Source organism: Polypterus senegalus, chromosome 4, assembly GCF_016835505.1.
Source record: "Polypterus senegalus isolate Bchr_013 chromosome 4, ASM1683550v1, whole genome shotgun sequence".
Taxonomy (NCBI): domain Eukaryota; kingdom Metazoa; phylum Chordata; class Cladistia; order Polypteriformes; family Polypteridae; genus Polypterus; species Polypterus senegalus.
In genome coordinates, this window is record NC_053157.1 from 52,199,897 (window position 1) to 52,218,500 (window position 18,604).

Here is an 18,604-nt window from a genome sequence, read left to right on the forward strand (position 1 = left end):
CTGCCTTGTGCCCTGTGTTGGCTGGGATTGGCTCCAGCAGACCCCCATGACCCTGTGTTCAGATTCAGCGAGTTGGAAAATGGATGGATGGATGGATGACTTTATATGCAAGAAAAAGTTGCTAAATTAATTAACTTTAAAATGTAGCTACATCTATCAATGCATATCCATCAATAATATTAAGATCACACAACTGTAAAAAAAAAATCAAGCTAAAAGTTATAATACTGCTAAAAAAATAAAATCTTATTCCAGTTTAAGATACTGTAATGAGTGATTATCTGACAGCATCAGGTATGAGAATCAAATCAAATTATATTGTAGATATTTCTTGATCAATTATTACTTAAGAAAAAAAACACTACAATAGCTGATTGAGTGGTGAAGAAAATTCAAATTTCATAACAGGCCAGTTCAACAATGGTTTCTTTCTTCTCCTTTGTTTAAGTACACCAGCTGATGGATAAAATCACCTAAAAGACTAATATGGTTGTCCACATATACTGTATCTATAACTCCATCAATTGTACTTTCAATGAAGCAGAAGTAAAATATTTAATGACCCAAGATGTCAGCTATGACAGGATTTTTTTTCTCCTTTGCTCACATATTATTACAGTATACCAGTGCTCTCACAACATTTGTGTTTTAATGATTTTATTTTTTGAAAGTAGGTTTTAAGAAGCCTGAAGTACATTACATGAAGTATGTCATATAACAAAACTGGCAGACATGGGCCTTATACGTGTGGAGCGGCGTGACTCATCTGTAGAGATTTTTGCTTACCGTATCCAGAAACTGTAACAAGGGAAGAGTTTTGTTTATTAAAAACAATACATTTACCTGCTGATGAGTGATGATAAACAGTAGCAAAAGAAAAAAAAAAAAGGAGGAGCTGTCAAGTGAAATGTTCGGTGCACCAGGGGATATCTCAGCCATTTACACAGTTCTCATCTCACTCAGTGTACTGCTAATGAGCAACTGAATGCACAGGCATGGGGGGCGTGTACGTGGAAATCCCCCGAGGTCTAAGCTTGGCCCAGAACTTTCATTTGTAGGCAAATCATCAGCAGCACTAGAAACAAAATCTCTCTTTTTAGTAAAAGAGTGGCAGTGTAACATTTGAGTAAAAATATTACATTGCCTGTAGGAGCTGTGTTATTGCAAACTCCATTATAAGTAATTAAATCAGCATATGACTATGCAAATACTATTTTTCTGGGGATTTTTTTTATTAGTATTTCTATTATATGGAAGAAGACAAATTAATGTGAAAAGTATAAAAATGGTACAATTGTACTTTTTCCCTAGGGGGAAGTTTAGTCTGTTAGAAGTAGGAGAGTACAGTGCAATGGTGTAGTGGTTTGCGCTACTGCATTGTGGATCCTGTGCTCTGAGTTCAAGCACCGTACCTGATTGCTGTCTGCAGTGTATACATGCTCACCCCATATCTCTGTGGGCTTTTCACCCATATTGTCAATGATGTGATAGTCAGGTAACTGGTGAGTCTAAATTGGCCGTGTGCATTTGTGAGCCCTGCGATGGACTAGTACCTTATCCGGGGCTGGTTCTTGTATTGTCACCAATGCAGCCGAGTGAGGACCCAGCTTCCCCGTGACTCCTGAACTAGGTTGAGCACATCTGAGAATGTTATGTCATACAGTACAAAAGCAACAGGGAAAAGTATCATTATAGTGGATGAACACTAATAAAGTGAAATAATAAGCCAAAAGAGCAGTGACATGTTAGAATTGTGCTTAGATAGCTTCATGAGTCCATCAACAAAACAATGTAATGAAGAAGGCAATTCTTCATTACAAATCAACTTGTGGGTCTAGTGTAACTGCATGCCAAAGACTTAACTACAGCTTGATAGATATAGACAATTTTGCTTTTTTTCTGTTTATTTTTTGAACCTTTGAAACCCATTCGACATCAGATGCAAAGCAGGAAGCAAACCTGTATGAGTGGCCATCACTAGAATACTAACACATGCGAAAGGCCATCTTAAAGGAGCGAAACAATCTACCATGCCAATTTGTTGAAAGAAAACACATTTTTCATTAATTTATCCCCCTGCTCGACAATTTAACATTTCAAATCAAACAATTCAGATGTGATTAAAATGCACATTGCAGACATTCATTTTAGGGTATTTGCATACATTTCGGTCACACCATGTAGAAATGACAACACTTTTTATACACATCCCCATCACTTCAGGGCACCAAAAGTTCTGGGACAATTGGCGTCACAGGTGTTTGAGATTATTTACTTGTGTTTCATGGCTGCATTAATGCAGGCATAAAATCCAGAGGATTGTTTCTATCCTTAGGAGTCTGTAGTTGCCATTGTTCAACACGTGGACAAGAATTGTCCCAATGAAAGTTAAAGAAGTCGTTATGAGGCTGGAAAACAAGAATAAAACTCGAGACATCAGTAAGCCTTGAATCAACTGTCTGGAACATCATTAAGAAGAAAGACCGCATTGGTGAGCAAAGTAATCGCAAAGGGGCTGGTAGGCCAAGGAAGACCTCTACTGCTGATGACAGAAGAATCCTCAATAAGCTAAAAAATAGAAAAAGTTTGAACAGCCAAGCATGTCACCAGATTTATATCCAGTTAAGCATGATGTCCATAGGCTGAAGAGAAAAGTTGAGGGGACAAGCCCCCAAAAAAGCAAGAGGTGCAGGCGGTTGTATTAGAGGGGCTTGGCAGAGCAGCACCAGAGAAGATACTTGGCACCTGGTGATGTCTATGAATCACAAACTTCAAGCAGTCATTGCATGCAAGACATGTTAGATTAGATGTACTTTATTTGTCCCTAAAGGGAAATTTAGAACTTTACAGAAGCTCGAGAGAGAGATAGAAGTATATAAATAATATATAAATAGTAAAACAAACAACCCCCTTAGCACACATATGATCGTCTGGATTGAATACTGGAGAACTGCTGCAATCAATAACACGGCTATCAGTGGCAGTAAGATGGTCAGACCTGTCCAGATATTCATTTGAAGGTTCAGAATACCATCAACAGGATGATGCAACAGCTCCTAGGCAGTAACGAGGAGAAATTCGGTCAGTTCTTCAAACTCTGGATGAAACTTATCAGCTGTAGTTGTAATGTACCCAACATCTTCTTCTTAAGTCTCCAGACCTTGTCCTGCTTTTAGTGCTCTGTCTGATCATATCAGATGAAAACTCCCCTACATTAAATAATACCTGAAAATAAATGAGTGCCAGAGTACCAGGAACAGTCCGTGACTTCCCATAACACATAAACATTCATCCAATTTATTTAAAAGCGATCAAAATTCCACATTTATGGAAACAGGCCAGTAGTGAGTCCTTTCCACCTTACTTTTATCATCGCTCTTTCCATCTTTTCATCTTTAGACAAGCTCCTTCTGCGATAAGGTGCAACAAGCAGTGGCGATCACAGAGCTACCAGCCAAGTAGAGGAACATTTAATATTTCCATCTTTACATGCTCAGAGTCTCCTACGTTCTCCAATGTTTCAGACATAGGTAGCCATCAGATTCTACTAACCTCTTTGATCACACTGTGATAACTTTCAAGTTCTTAGGTTTGGGGACAATAGTTATGGGGCATTGCATGTATCAAAAGTTTTGTACAGGTAATTTCTACATGGTGCAACTGAAATGTATGCAAACAAAAATATGACTTTGTCCCAAACATTATGGAGGGCACTGTAAATCTGCATATTATTACATAAGATCTGCATGAATATATTTTCTACATTCTTTTAAAAAGCTAACTCTGTCATTTTTTGCCATGCCACAGGTATTAAATATAACTGATGCAGGTTATAAACAACATAGATAGATAGATAGATAGATAGATAGATAGATAGATAGATAGATAGATAGATAGATAGATAGATAGATAAATTAACATAAGCACTAAGCTGGCTATTTTTGTTCATACAGCATTACTCATCTTAAAAGGCATCACTGCGTTTGACTTTGCAGCCTCACAGTTCTAGTGGTTTAGATTTAATTCTGGGCCTCGGCTCTATTTGTGTGCACTCCATTTGTTCCCTGTGGTCTGGGAGTTTTCTCCTGCTCCTCCTGGCCACTCCTACAACTGAAGAGCATTGGATGTACCCAGTGATGATTTGGCTTGTCCCTGCCTTTACCCTTGTGTCCAGTGCCAGCCAGAATAAGCTCTAGCTACATACAAACCTTCTAACGGCAAAAGCAGAATCAGAAAACGGTAGGCTGTTTGAATCACACATTTAAATTGGCCTAAATATGCAATCTACAGTACATTAAACTCATCTTAAAGTCAATACTCTGAAACTGAGAAATGATTCCAGAGAAGTGAGAAACTGTAACTGGAAGATGACTGTAAATTATCTGAAATTACTAAAATGTTCAGATTTCAAAACAATAAGCAGATCCTGTCAATTTAAAGTTTGGATAGAAATAATATTTTGGGGTGGAAGGGTGGCACAGTAGTTAGATTCCACATCAGGTTGTTGTCTGTGTTGGTTGCATGTGCTTCCATATAAATGTTGGTTTTTCATTTACATACTCCGGCTTCCCTCATAACCCAAAGACATGCAAGTTGATTTAAAGCATGACACAAATCTGGCCCCATGTAGGTTTGTGTTTGAATGAACTCCCCATTGGGATGGGATCCTCTCCATGGATTGGTTCATGACTTGCCCTGAACGCTGCCAGGGTAGGCTCTGGTACCCTATGACCCTGACTTAGAAAACTCAGTGTTATGGTCATGGAGGATGGACTGGCATCCCGAATGAGATTGAGAATGTATCATTGCCTGTCTGGGAGGTTATAATGAAAACACAACTTGAATGGAGGCGTAACTCAGTTGGGATGGTTCTCAATTACTATCACAGTCAGGACAAAAGAATAATGGATGGACTAGGAGAGGCTGGGAATCACAAATAGTTCATCCTCCAGTATAAGAGGTGGTAGTGCTCCTCTGAATTGTTCCTAATCTGGACACCCATAGGGTTGTCTGGGACTTGCAGTTCAGATGGTTAACCTTGTTGGGGTCTTTGGGTGCTAGCAGAGGGTGCTACTGGGAGATTACTTCCCTATTGTGTGCAGCTTCCATGTGACCCAAAACTGCTTCCATCATGCATTTCAATGGCAGAAGTAGTCTTGTGTGTCAACATAAAATGAGGCATCACATCCCACTCTAACAGCCAGAGTTGTAAGGAAGAGCAGAAAGTTCTCCAAGTAGCAGTGGAAAGATACGGAATGTATGGATTTGTTAAATTATAATGTGCTTGACAGAGTAAAGCCTAGTGAGGTATTGTTATCAAATAAAAAAAAAAAAATCACTTTATATGAACATGGCCCTGTGCTCCCTAATGGTCAGAGCAGGTATTATTCTAAAATGTCTTGATTTATGGTTCAAATAAGCAAAATGTTCTTTTCAGTCAAATTTTCTTTTCACATCAGTTTAGCTATTAAGCCCTGCTTTATTGCTATGCCTTGTATAGTTTCTTCTTCTGTGCCCTGTAAAACACTACAAACCCATCCATCCATTATCCAACCCACTATATCCTAACTACAGGGTCACGGGAGCCATCCCAGCGCAGGAAACAAAGCCTGAGCAGGGTGCCAACCCACCGCAGGGCACACACTAGGGACAATTTAGAATCACCAATGCACCTAACCTGCATGTCTTTGGGAGGAAACCGGAGTACCCAGAGGAAACCCGCATAGACACAGGGCGAACATGCAAACTCCACGCAGGGAGGACACGGGAAGCGAACCCGGTCTCCTAACTACGAGGCAGCAGCGCTACCACTGCGCCAGCGTGCCACCCAACACTACAAATCATTTCAAACAATTATTGAAAGTAAACATCAATCACCTTAACCATCTTTTGATTTGTCCATTTTTTAACTTGTTTATCAAACACAGAAAATCTTGTGCATCATTGCACTCTTTATAAGTCACTTTCTACATTATATTCAGACTATGACTTCAAAGCCTATAAATTCTTCTAGCTTCCTTTAAAAAGATAAAATAGATACTTTAACATGTGCATAACAATGGCTATATTTACCTTAGATAAAATGGTGTGCTCAGCCTGTAATCATTATTTGGAATAAGGTCTAAAATGGCCATGAAAGGAAGAAAAGTCTAAATGTGTCTGATTCCTATTTTTCTTAATGTATTACAATATCTTCAAAAAAAAATTGCCATTTTAAGCTTGTGTGTCATAAGACAACAATGTTCAGCCAGGTGATAGCAGGTCTCTGGGATTAATTCTCTGATCGGCCTTTAACTTAATTATATAGCACACTTGGTGTGAGACATGTACAGACTAAGTCATCACTGAATGACAAAAGAAGCCACTTCAGAATCAAGAGAATTTGAATAAATATATATAAATGGATTGACTTATATTAGATCAGACATTTACTGTAATTACATGACAAAAGTCAAAGACTTTACCATTGCAAGAAAAACATTACATTATCATTAAATATTATTTAAGCATTTAAAAGTATAGCTCAAGAAAGAAAGCCCACAAGCCTAACTGCTCACAGTTCTCAGTGTGCATGCAAAGCACGTTGGTTACTCCAAATTGGTCTGTATGAGGCTGAGTGTGTGCTTGTGTGCTGACATCCCACCCAGTTTTGGTTCTTAAGCACCATACTGTCAGGGTAAGCTCCAGCCCTCTACTCTAGACCCTGAATTTAGATTAAGCATATACAAAAATGGATAAGCACTATCATCTATATATATAATTCACTAAGGCAAGACAACCATGAAAAGCACGCCGGAAGGGGCTTGCATTCACTAAGCCGCCAAGTGAGACACCTATGGCGCACGCAGGAAGGAGCCACGCCCACCAACTCCAAGACCATTGGATATGACGACAACTCGCAGGGCCACGCCCACCAAGTCGGACGCGAGGACACAGAAAAAGTGGCGTCATTTATATTCGTCTGTCGTGGAGGCCACATGCGGTGCAGGTCAGGTTAATGCCATGTTCATGTCATGCACCTCCGAGCTACGTTGACTGTTCATAGAGGCATGTTTCTCGTGGAGGTGAATCGCCATATGCAGCGTGCGAAACGGTTTGCGAGGGGTATCCCATGGGATCCTTAAAACATTCCTTTACAACTGAGGTTAAAACACAATGAAGTAAGCAGTCTACGAGTTTTCGGTTACAACGCATGGCCGCTTGCACCATAGACAAACATGCGTCTTCTTAGATGCTCCTGCAGGAACACGGAAGACGTTTTCCTGCCCACCAACACTCCTTTTTCACCGGCCCGCGTCTACCCTCGCACTCTACGCATTCACACTGCCTACCCATGTGCCTTGACGCAAAAACTCACCGACCACCCAGTTAGCCCCTTTCGTCTGTGCAAGGAGTCCACATGCACATCTAAGCCACGATGACTTTTCATTATTCTTTTCGGTTTCGACACCAACCGCGTCCACCATGAAAAACCATGCGAAAGGAACAACGAAGCCCCGCCCACAAACTCTACCCCTCCTCCCACGTGCTCAGGAACACACCTCAGACCACTGCCCGCCAAATCAAACAGCTCATCAAACACATACTCTACCGCTTTGGTCTGTGCTGCGGTCCAAACCCAGCTGTGAGCCACGTTGACTATTCTTTTGCCCTCCATGGCTACCGCTTCAAATGTATTTCATGGAAACAACACTTTTTTCAATGTTATAGAAATTCCTGCTTCAGGTAACTGTTTGTTTCTGTCAGTCGGGTTTTTTTGGAGAAATGTCATTGACGAAACTGTTGCTCATAGCAAACTGTTTTACACGCTACATACAGCAATTCGCATCCGCGACAAACATGCGTCTCTTATGCTCCTGCACTTTGTACACACACCCCCCCCGTGGTCGGGTGTCTTGGTGGATTATATATAGAAAGGCAGCCAAAACCGCTCAGTGTAATGAAAAGTATTCGTGAAGTCACAGGTAGGGTTACCAATTTTAATACAAACAAATAAGGGACGCATACTGCAGCGGGGGCCACATCCCTTGGGGGCCAAGACCACGGAACGCGCAATTTCATTCTCAAATACGGGACGATTCCGTATTTTAAACGACGGGTGGCAACCCTAGCCTCACAGGTGCATCTGCACTGTACAAAGACGACAACGTCTCGAGTGACGAGTTGGAGGTGGGCACTTGAGCAGGCGGTGTATACTGAACGAGAAATCAGCAGACTAGCATGACGGAGGGAGCGGAGTGGATGTCGTCGTCGTCCTCCTCTCCTCCCTTTCCACCCTGTGCGCCGCACAGACGATTGTGTGTTGGTTTGTTCCGTGCATTGATTAAAACCCAATGAAGAAAGCAGTCTTTAAAAACCAATAAGCCCTGTGCCTCTGTTTCATTACTGTCTCACCTGATTCACCAATGCAGGCCCCGCAACAGGCGATCCGGCGGCGTCATTCCCATGACCGCCGGGCAGCCAACCGGGTAACCAAAGTCTTTGGGTTCGGCGGGGGAGTATGGTTACAAAGCTGAAACTTAAAGGAATTGACGGAAGGGCACCACCAGATGTGGAGCCTTTCGCTTCATTTGACTCAACACAGGAAACCTCACCCGGCCCGGACAAGGAGTGGATTGATAGCTCTTTCTCGATTCTGTGGGTGGTTGGTGCATGGCAGTTCTTACTTAGTGGAGCGATTTGGATGCTTATATCCGAAAACGAACGAGACTCCCGCCTGCTAAATAGTTACACGACCCAACAGAGGTCGGTGTCCAAATTCTTAGAGGGACAAGTGGCTTTCAGCCACGTGAGATTGAGCATTAACAGGTCTGTGATGCACTTGTATGTCCGGTACTGCACGCGCTACACTGAATGGATCAACGTGTGTCTACCCGGCGGGGTAAGCCGTTGAACCCCATTCGTGATGCAGACCGTGGCTTTCAATTGTTCCCCACGAACGAGAAATTCCCAGTACGTGCGGGTCATACGCTCGCACTGATTACGTTCCTGCCCTTTGTAAATCCCCCCCGGTCGGGTGACTTGGTGGATTATATATAAAAAAGCACCCAGAACCGCAAAGAACAATGAAAAGTCAACTCGCGGAGTGACCTTGAGTGTATCACTTGGCCTGCCTTTGCTCCAGTTGTACAGTATATATGAAACAGTGGAGAGAGGGGCACAGTGGCTAAACCTTTGGACTTTAAAGCACAAGAGCAAGAGTTCAGTTTCTGCCCCTGACTTGCTAACTAATGCTGTGCAAGTCACTAAACCTACCTCTGCTCATACTGTAAAAAGCAGAAAATGGTACTATATGCTAATCTAACCCTAACCCTAACCCTTGGAGAAAGAAATTTCCTAAAATACAGGGTGCAGCAGAAATAACTCCCACATTTCGAAAAATCACTGTGGGGTCCCCAAAGCAGGTAGAGGGGTGTGGTCTGTTCCGTTAGGTACGGTACATAATAAAGTTTTCAGTCGTCACCATGCCGTGGTCAGGTGAGCATCGAGGCTTTGTAGTGGAGGCTATTTTCAAAAATGGCGAATCTGTAGCTGTGACGCAGAGGATGTTTTGCCCGCAGTTTGGTTTACGTGCTAATGAAAGTGCTTCAGACCGGAAAACGATTTTGCTGTGGGTTCAAAGTGTAATGGCAACAGGAGGTTTTCAAAAATCGTTCTCGGTCCTTGGACCAACTAAAGGAGGCTATTCAAGAAGAAATTGAAGGAATTTCACCCGACATGCTAGTGAGAGTAATGGAAAACTTCCACAAACGGCTCCAAATGTGTATCAGCTGTCAAGGCCACTATTTGGACAATATTATAATTTTTAAAACTTAAAAGTAAAAAAACTTTTTTATATCTACATTTGGGAAATAAAAAGTTTTTGGTGATACCTCGTAGCATTTTTTTTCAATCCCCCTTTGAAATGTGGGAGTTATTTCTGCCGCACCCTGTATACAGTGGTGTGAAAAACTATTTGCCCCCTTCCTGATTTCTTATTCTTTTGCATGTTTGTCACACAAAATGTTTCTGATCATCAAACACATTTAACCATTAGTCAAATATAACACCAGTAAACACAAAATGCAGTTTTTAAATGATGGTTTTTATTATTTAGGGAGAAGAAAAATCCAAACCTACATGGCCCTGTGTGAAAAAGTAATTGCCCCCTTGTTAAAAAATAACCTAACTGTGGTGTATCACACCTGAGTTCAATTTCCGTAGCCACCCCCAGGCCTGATTACTGCCACACCTGTTTCAATCAAGAAATCATTTAAATAGGAGCTGCGTGACACGGAGAAGTAGACCAAAAGCACCTCAAAAGCTAGACATCATGCCAAGATCCAAAGAAATTCAGGAACAAATGAGAACAGAAGTAATTGAGATCTATCAGTCTGGTAAAGGTTATAAAGCCATTTCTAAAGCTTTGGGACTCCAGCGAACCACAGTGAGAGCCATTATCCACAAATGGCAAAAACATGGAACAGTGGTGACCAAAATTACCCCAAGAGCGCAGAGACGACTCATCCGAGAGGTCACAAAAGACCCCAGGACAACGTCTAAAGAACTGCAGGCCTCACTTGCCTCAATTAAGGTCAGTGTTTACGACTCCACCATAAGAAAGAGACTGGGCAAAAACGGCCTGCATGGCAGATTTCCAAGACGCAAACCACTGTTAAGCAAAAAGAACATTAGGGCTTGTCTCAATTTTGCTAAGAAACATCTCAATGATTGCCAAGACTTTTGGGAAAATACCTTGTGGACTGATGAGACAAAAGTTGAACTTTTGGAAGGCAAATGTCCGTTACATCTGGCGTAAAAGGAACACAGCATTTCAGAAAAAGAACATCATACCAACAGTAAAATATGGTGGTGGTACTGTGATGGTCTGGGGTTGTTTTGCTGCTTCAGGACCTGGAAGGCTTGCTGTGATAGATGGAACCATGAATTCTACTGTCTACCAAAAAATCCTGAAGGAGAATGTCCGGCCATCTGTTCGTCAACTCAAGCTGAAGCGATCTTGGGTGCTGCAACAGGACAATGACCCAAAACACACCAGCAAATCCACCTCTGAATGGCTGAAGAAAAACAAAATGAAGACTTTGGAGTGGCCTAGTCAAAGTCCTGACCTGAATCCAATTGAGATGCTATGGCATGACCTTAAAAAGGCGGTTCATGCTAGAAAACCCTCAAATAAAGCTGAATTACAACAATTCTGCAAAGATGAGTGGGCCAAAATTCCTCCAGAGCGCTGTAAAAGACTCATTGCAAGTTATCACAAACGCTTGATTGCAGTTATTGCTGCTAAGGGTGGCCCAACCAGTTATTAGGTTCAGGGGGCAATTACTTTTTCACACAGGGCCATGTAGGTTTGGATTTTTTCTCCCTAAATAATAAAAACCATCATTTAAAAACTGCATTTTGTGTTTACTTGTGTTATATTTGACTAATGGTTAAATGTGTTTGATGATCAGAAACATTTTGTGTGACAAACATGCAAAAGAATAAGAAATCAGGAAGGGGGCAAATAGTTTTTCACACCACTGTAATCATTAGCTTGTACTAATAAATGAAGGTTCTGAAAATATTCAATTGAACAACAAAAAAAGAGTTACCCTTACATACTAAGTAATCAATAAAAGTACAAAATGAGTCCAAATATTCTATTATCACCTAAACATTACCTGGACCAAAAAAAAATCACGATGTTCAGGCCATTTATCATGGAAGATAAAAATAACATGACATTCTCACACCCACTTAATTCAGTTCAGTGCCATTGGGAAACAAGGCAGGGAGATTGGGCTCCAGTCCATCAAAGGGCCCATTCAAGCACACATGTGCCATTTAACCAATGAACTTAACTGGTGCCTGTTTAAAGTTACGAGTTACCCAAACTTTAAAGCTTTAGGTTTGTGGGGGGAGGACTAGAATACCCAGAGGAAGACCCATGGAGACACAGGGAGAGCATTCTGACTCTAAACAGACAACAATACTAGCATGGCATTTCAACAGAAGACGCTGGATCTCTGAGGCTGCAGCACCAACCAGCATGCCACCCATAAAAAAAAAAAAAGGATGGCATGGTTATGTCAGCATTATTGTCCATTCACATATGCGAAAGTTAACACATGTCTTTACATTGGCCCAGTGTGAGTGACAGTGAGTGTGTGTGCAGTTTTTGGTAAAGCGGCAACTTCTGCTCCAGCTTTCCATAAGCCTGAACTGAATGAACAGATGATAGTTCAATACCATAAAGAGCCACAGACACAGGGAATACATTACCAAGTAGTGTGGTGAAGAGTAGGACTTTATTTATCTCATCATGATGTTATGTTGGACAATCTAGGTGAACAGGATGGACAAGCTAGTTTGGCTAGATGACCTGCTCTCGTCACAATTATTCTAATGATCTAATCTTGTAAAGCAGCTACTTTCTACAATGTTCTGTCAATTGTTTTGCAACACTACACAAAGTGTGCTTTAATCGAGTATGATTCTACACAGGTGTTAGGATGAAGGACACCTCCATTCCAAAATTAAACAAATACAAAAGCTGACTTCATTCCCTTTCTATCCTGTATTCTTCTCCCATAGCATCCCATCAAACTATTTAATTTCTAACCTGTTTAGCCAGTTTGGGGTTTTGGGAGCCAATGCCTATCCTGGCAGCCTTAATTACAAGGCAGGGTCCTGTCGTTAGCTGTTAACACTCATTTATATTGGGCCAATCTTTAGTCACCATCTAACCTGCTTGCAAGATTTTTCATATGTGGGAGTATTTTGAGAAAACTCAGTGCTGGAGGAACATGACAACTCCACACAGGCAGCTTCCAGGCCCAGAATCTGAACCCAAAACTCAGGAGCTTTGACTCAGTTGTGCTTGCACTAAGCCACCATGTCACTCATAGGTTTCTGCATAGGAGTTAACACATGTAAACTGTATTCTGTAGTGTTGTACATCTAAACCAAACAAATGTTGGAAAGGTGTCACGTCAAACTTCATCAATAAGGACCTCAGGAAAGAATCTGAAATATCTCTATAATGTGAGAAGGGTCACCAAGAAAACAAATGAACAAATCATTGTTCAGATTAACGCTTTCTCTGAAAAGGTGGATGTAAACCTTACACTGCAATATACTAATGTTTCAGGATTGTAAAACTGCTTTGATAAGCCATTTAACATAATAAACAGTTAAACACAAAGGCAACCCTGCTTACATTTAACAGATTTCTATTGCAAAGCTTTATACAGAACTTTAAATTAACAAAGGAATCAATCCGAAAGTAACTATCCTACACTTTATTGGGTATAAATAACAATGTCAATTAATATTCTTAAATCTCCTTAGTTCAATTCAGCACGGCAGAGGGTTGGCGCCTCTCCTGGCAGCAACATACACCCAACCAACATACCTTTAAGAATGGTGTTATGGTATGAAAGCGTAAAGCCACACACAGACGACCTGTTGTGGGCTTTAAGCCCAGGATGCTGCATGGTGAAGTGGCAGCGCTACCCACTATACTACTGTGGCACATATGTTATCCCACTTACTGAGCTAACTGTAGTACTGCCAGGTACGCAAATAACATTTTTAATAGTCACCTTAACTACCTGTTAAAAACTCATTAAATGATTTTTTTATAAGTTACTTACCCCATTTACTTTGTAGTGGGGGCCAAAACTAATTTTTAACTTCACATTCTCAAGTAGAATGGAGAGAAGAAAAGTCGGACATAACAGAAGCCAATAGTGACCAATATTGTACAATGGCATATGATGATGGTGAAAAACATCCATGGAAAAAAGACCCCTTAAATCATTCATTGGTCAAGAGTCCTGTCTTCAGTTCAAAAAGTCATTCCCATCAAGCGTTAGTTTCCCGTTTATGTTGTGTGCTGATTATTCTAGAAGTATATATTATTTTGGCAAAAAAACACATTTTGCATATTCTGTGCATTCCAGTGGCCAACCGACATGTAGATTGAGCAACACGAGTTACGTGAGATTTTTTTTTTCTTTTTTACATTAATGATTTTCACAATTCCTGCTGTTGTACAGCACTGGTCGTTTTTGGCTTGTGTTATTTCTCTATCCATTTGGCGTAAGGGTGGCGCAGTTTTAGCAATGCCTCTTTGCACTAAGGAGACCAGGATTCACGTCCCAGGTCGGCCCATCATGGAGTCTGCATGGTGTCTGCCTGGGATTCCTCCAGGTCCTCAGGTTTCCTCCCACTGCAGGTTAGGTGAATTGATGACTCTAATTTGGCCTTGTGTGTGTGTGTGTGTGTTCGTCCTAAGATGGACTGGTGCCCTTTCCAGAGTTTCTCCTGCCTTGCACCCTACTCTGCTAGGACAGGCTCCAGCAATCCCTGTGACACAGTCTGGATTAAGTGGTTCAGAGAATGACATGACAATTTGTACGATTTCATTAGATTAAAATATTTTGAATATAGTGAATGGCCACATAATTAAATAAAACTTCTCATAATTAAATTTTAGCAAAACATAATAAAACAGTGTTTATGGATGATATTTAATAAAACAATTCAATTGACTTAAAAGGAATTAATTATCCCAACAGAATTAAAAACCTGAGATTAGCAACCAAAAAGTAGCTGTTACTTTTGGGAAGTGTAAATTAAATTATTTTATTCACATTGTTAGATAACACTTGACTTGGAATTCAAATGCCCTTGTCTGAAGTAAAGTATGAAAAATAAGCACTCAGCAGCTAACTCTACCCACCAAAACTTGGGTTTTACTTTGGCCAGTTTGCTGTATGCTTTTCCTCCCGATTCCAAAGACTTGTTCCATAAAAGCAGGCCCACTGCCAGAAATATTTGGGCCCCAGACAACTGGGTACGTGTGGGCCCCTCTGCCTTCCCCCGGGTCCCCACATGCCAAAAAAAAATCAAGCGTGAAGGGGCCCCCTTCCGTTAGGGCCACAGACCACAGTCCCGTTTGTCCCCCCCTGACGGCAGGCCTGATGAAAGTGTTGGGAAAGGTTGAGGAGGTCTGGTTTCGGATTTGAACTCAAGTCCCTGAAGCTGCTGTAAGGTAGTAGTGTTCACCACTGCTGCCTTCATTTACCTTTAAGGCTTAATTCAGTTGCATGAATGCAAGGAGCCGGAGCCTATCTGGCCAGCACAATGGGTGGGGTGCCAGTCCATATCAGGGCATATACTGTACATATCCACATATGATAAAATACAAAGTAAGAAAAACAATTACTGGATATATACAGGCTCCAAAAGTCAAAAGTATTCAGCGAAAACACAGGGAATACGCACGTGTACACCTGGTGAAGTGAACTGACAAGCCTCTCTGCGTTTTAAAAGCTGACGGCTGCTGACTAAGAATTTAAAATGTTGACGAAAAGCCGGTGTGTGTTTGGTATTAGTCTGGAAGGGCGCGTGTCGCAAACAGTGAAATGAAATTGAAATTCTCAAGAACAGGAGGTCGCAAATGCTAATAAAACAAGAGGATCCTGAAGGTTTGATACACGTGGCCTGTCCATATCGATAAACATCAATTGCGGCTAACTTAGTTGATTCTCTAATCCGTGCCGCTATACTTGTTATAACGTGGTGGATCAATAAAAATGATCGGTGCCGTTAAGAACGAATACCGGTAAACGCGCCGCGCGGGGCGGCTCCCCCTTACCTGCCAGGCGCAGGTGCACCGTGGATGAGCGAGACGAGCTTCTCCAGCCGGCTGGACAGACTGACGTGTCGCCCGCGTTCTACTCCCATTCAGCTGTAGCGACTTTGGTTGCTAAGCACGCCTAACAAAATGGGCGTGGGCTCCCCAGTTCTCCTTTCACTGTAGAAAATTGCAGACGCCTCGCTGCTTGTCAATCTGTTGTGAAAGCCGGGTGTTTGTGGAGCGACATGACGACGGCCTCTCGCCTTGGAGACTACAAATACTAAGGCAGTAAAAGTTCGCACGAAGGAGGCGACACTTTCACGCACCGGAAGGGCACTGATGGCGACTCAGTGTTTTACAGGGGGCACTGTTACCTCAGTTGACAGGTGGGCTTTAAGGACCACTGGGGATCCGCCTATTATGAGAATACGATGGAGTGTCACCAGAGGGGTGGATAGGGCTGCCTCCTTTTCAATAGTACAAAGAGGGGTACTAACGCCCCTTCCACTCCATGATAGTCAATCAAATTTCACCCCACGGTTTCTTCCAGCAGTATTTAATATACAGTAGTATGTTGCTAATTTCAGCACTGGTTAGTTCTTTAAGCAATCAATGTTGTAGCATATTAGTTCATATGTATGAGTTGTCTAAAATCCCAGCTATATACTCGCGGAACAAATTATTTAGAGCTTTACATCTGCTTTTGCATGTACTTATTATCTAATCAGCCAATCATGTGTTGGGCAGCCAACCCTCTTTCTTCTGAAATGAGGACATTTGGGTCGAAAAATGAGGACTTTTGAGGACGCCTTCTCCAATGATGTCATAATACCCCCTTATACTGTCTTATGGTGTTTAAAAATGATATAAACCTTTAGTAACAGTTTATCACTATAATTATGATATGATGGCCACAATCACAGTCACTGGCAAACTAATAACCCATTCTATATTTTGAGTAGAGGGCGGCATGGTGGTGCAGTGGTACCGCTGCTGCCTCGCAGTTAGGAGACCCGGGTTCGCTTCCCAGGTCCTCCCTGCGTGGAGTTTGCATGTTTTCCCCGTGTCTGCGTGGGTTTCCTCCAGGCGCTCCGGTTTCCTCCCAAAGACATGCAGGCTAGGTGGATTGGCGATTCTAAATTGGCCTTGGTGTGTTAGTGTGTGTCCTGCGGTGGGTTGGTTCCTGCCTTGTGCCCTGTGTTGGCTGGGATTGGCTCCAGCAGACCCCCGTGATCCTGTGTTCGGATTCAGCAGGTTGGAAAATGGATGGATGGATGGATATTTTGAGTATGCCAAGCCTCTTAAATTAACAGACTTCATTCCTTCCATTCTTATTTGAATATCTTAACTGTTGAAAACCTGTTGAAAATGATACACAAATGATTCACTTCTAGTAAAATGAAAAAATAATTTTACTGTTTTCAATTTAGTTTATTTCCATTTATCTATATTCTTTCATATTTTTCCACTGAAGTTATTTTTCTCAGTAAATCTGAAATAATCTGATAAAACAAGGGTATTTGTTGTTCAAGTAGTCTGTGAACTTGCACTTTCTTTTCGGTATAATGGGTATTCCTGAATTTATCTCAATGAAAGAATGATGAAAATATTATTAAATTATTTGAAGAAGCGACTTATTACTTGATCAACTGATAACTAAAAAGGTATTGCATTTATATGACAGAATAAACGTGTGATTTTTTTTTTATGTTAACTGAAATTTTAATAGTCGACTCATTAATTTACAATTATAAATCCATTTTGGAAGAATGGGTGGTAATAGCAATATTTTCAATTAAAATATTACAAAGCAGTACATACTGACATTTAAATATGAACAGACTATACCTGGATGTATGAAATTTCTTGTTTAACCAAGCTGCTGAAAGAAGAAAGAAGAAAATTAGATCTTACATAGAAAACATGATATTGCAATTTCGATTTTGAATAAATTCACTGACTTACGGTGAACTAGAATTACAAACAATTAAGGAAAGGAACAACATTTATAATGAACTGTCTACTCACTAAGAAGATAAAGCTAAATTCAAAAGATGAAGTGAAAATGCCAATTTGGACAGACAAAAACTCAGAAGTCGAAAGGCTGTTTCTATCCTTGTCAATACCTGCTTTGTTTACTACTGGAACAGAAATAATAATAATAATAATAATAATAATAATAATAATACATTTTATTTATACAAGGCGCCTTTCTAAGCACTCAAGGACACCGAACAAGCAACAATTAAAAAAGCACATTATAAACTAAACTTAAAACATCAGAAAATATAAAAATTTAAATAAAACAAAAACACTGTAATCATAAAGAAAAGGCATTTTTAACAGATGGGTTTTAAGTTTAAATGTGAAGGTTGAAAATGATTCAATATTTCTAAGCTCAGTAGGTAGTGAGTTCCAGAGCTTGGGAGCAGAACGGCTGAGTGCTTTGCTCCCCATGGTGGTTAGAGGCGAGAGGGACAGTCAGATGGATGGAGGAAGAGGATCTAAGGTTACGAGAGGGAATGGCAACATGAAGAAGGTCAGACAGATATGGAGGGGCGAGGTTATGAATGGCCTTAAATGTTAACAGCAGAATTTTAAAATCAATTAGAAACTTAATTGGGAGCCAAAGAAGCTGCTGCCAGGGCTGTTCTTAGCAGTTTGGGGGCCGTACGCGGTTCAGAAATGTGCAGGCCCTGGATGGGGAGGGGGCCTGGAGCTCCGGAAGGTGTTCTAATAAAACATCCGGAAAAGGCCTTAGATGACCAGTAGGCCTACATAATATAGGGATATTTCATGATTTTATGGGGCTCTCTCTGAATGAATCCGAAACGAATCTGTAAAATTAACGTTTGCTATAGTGCATTTGGCAAAGTTACAATGGCGTGACAATATTATTAGGGTTTTAGGTGAAGATTGCAATTTGAATAATAAATTACCATTGTTAAGACTAAGAGATGCACTAAACTGAATTTC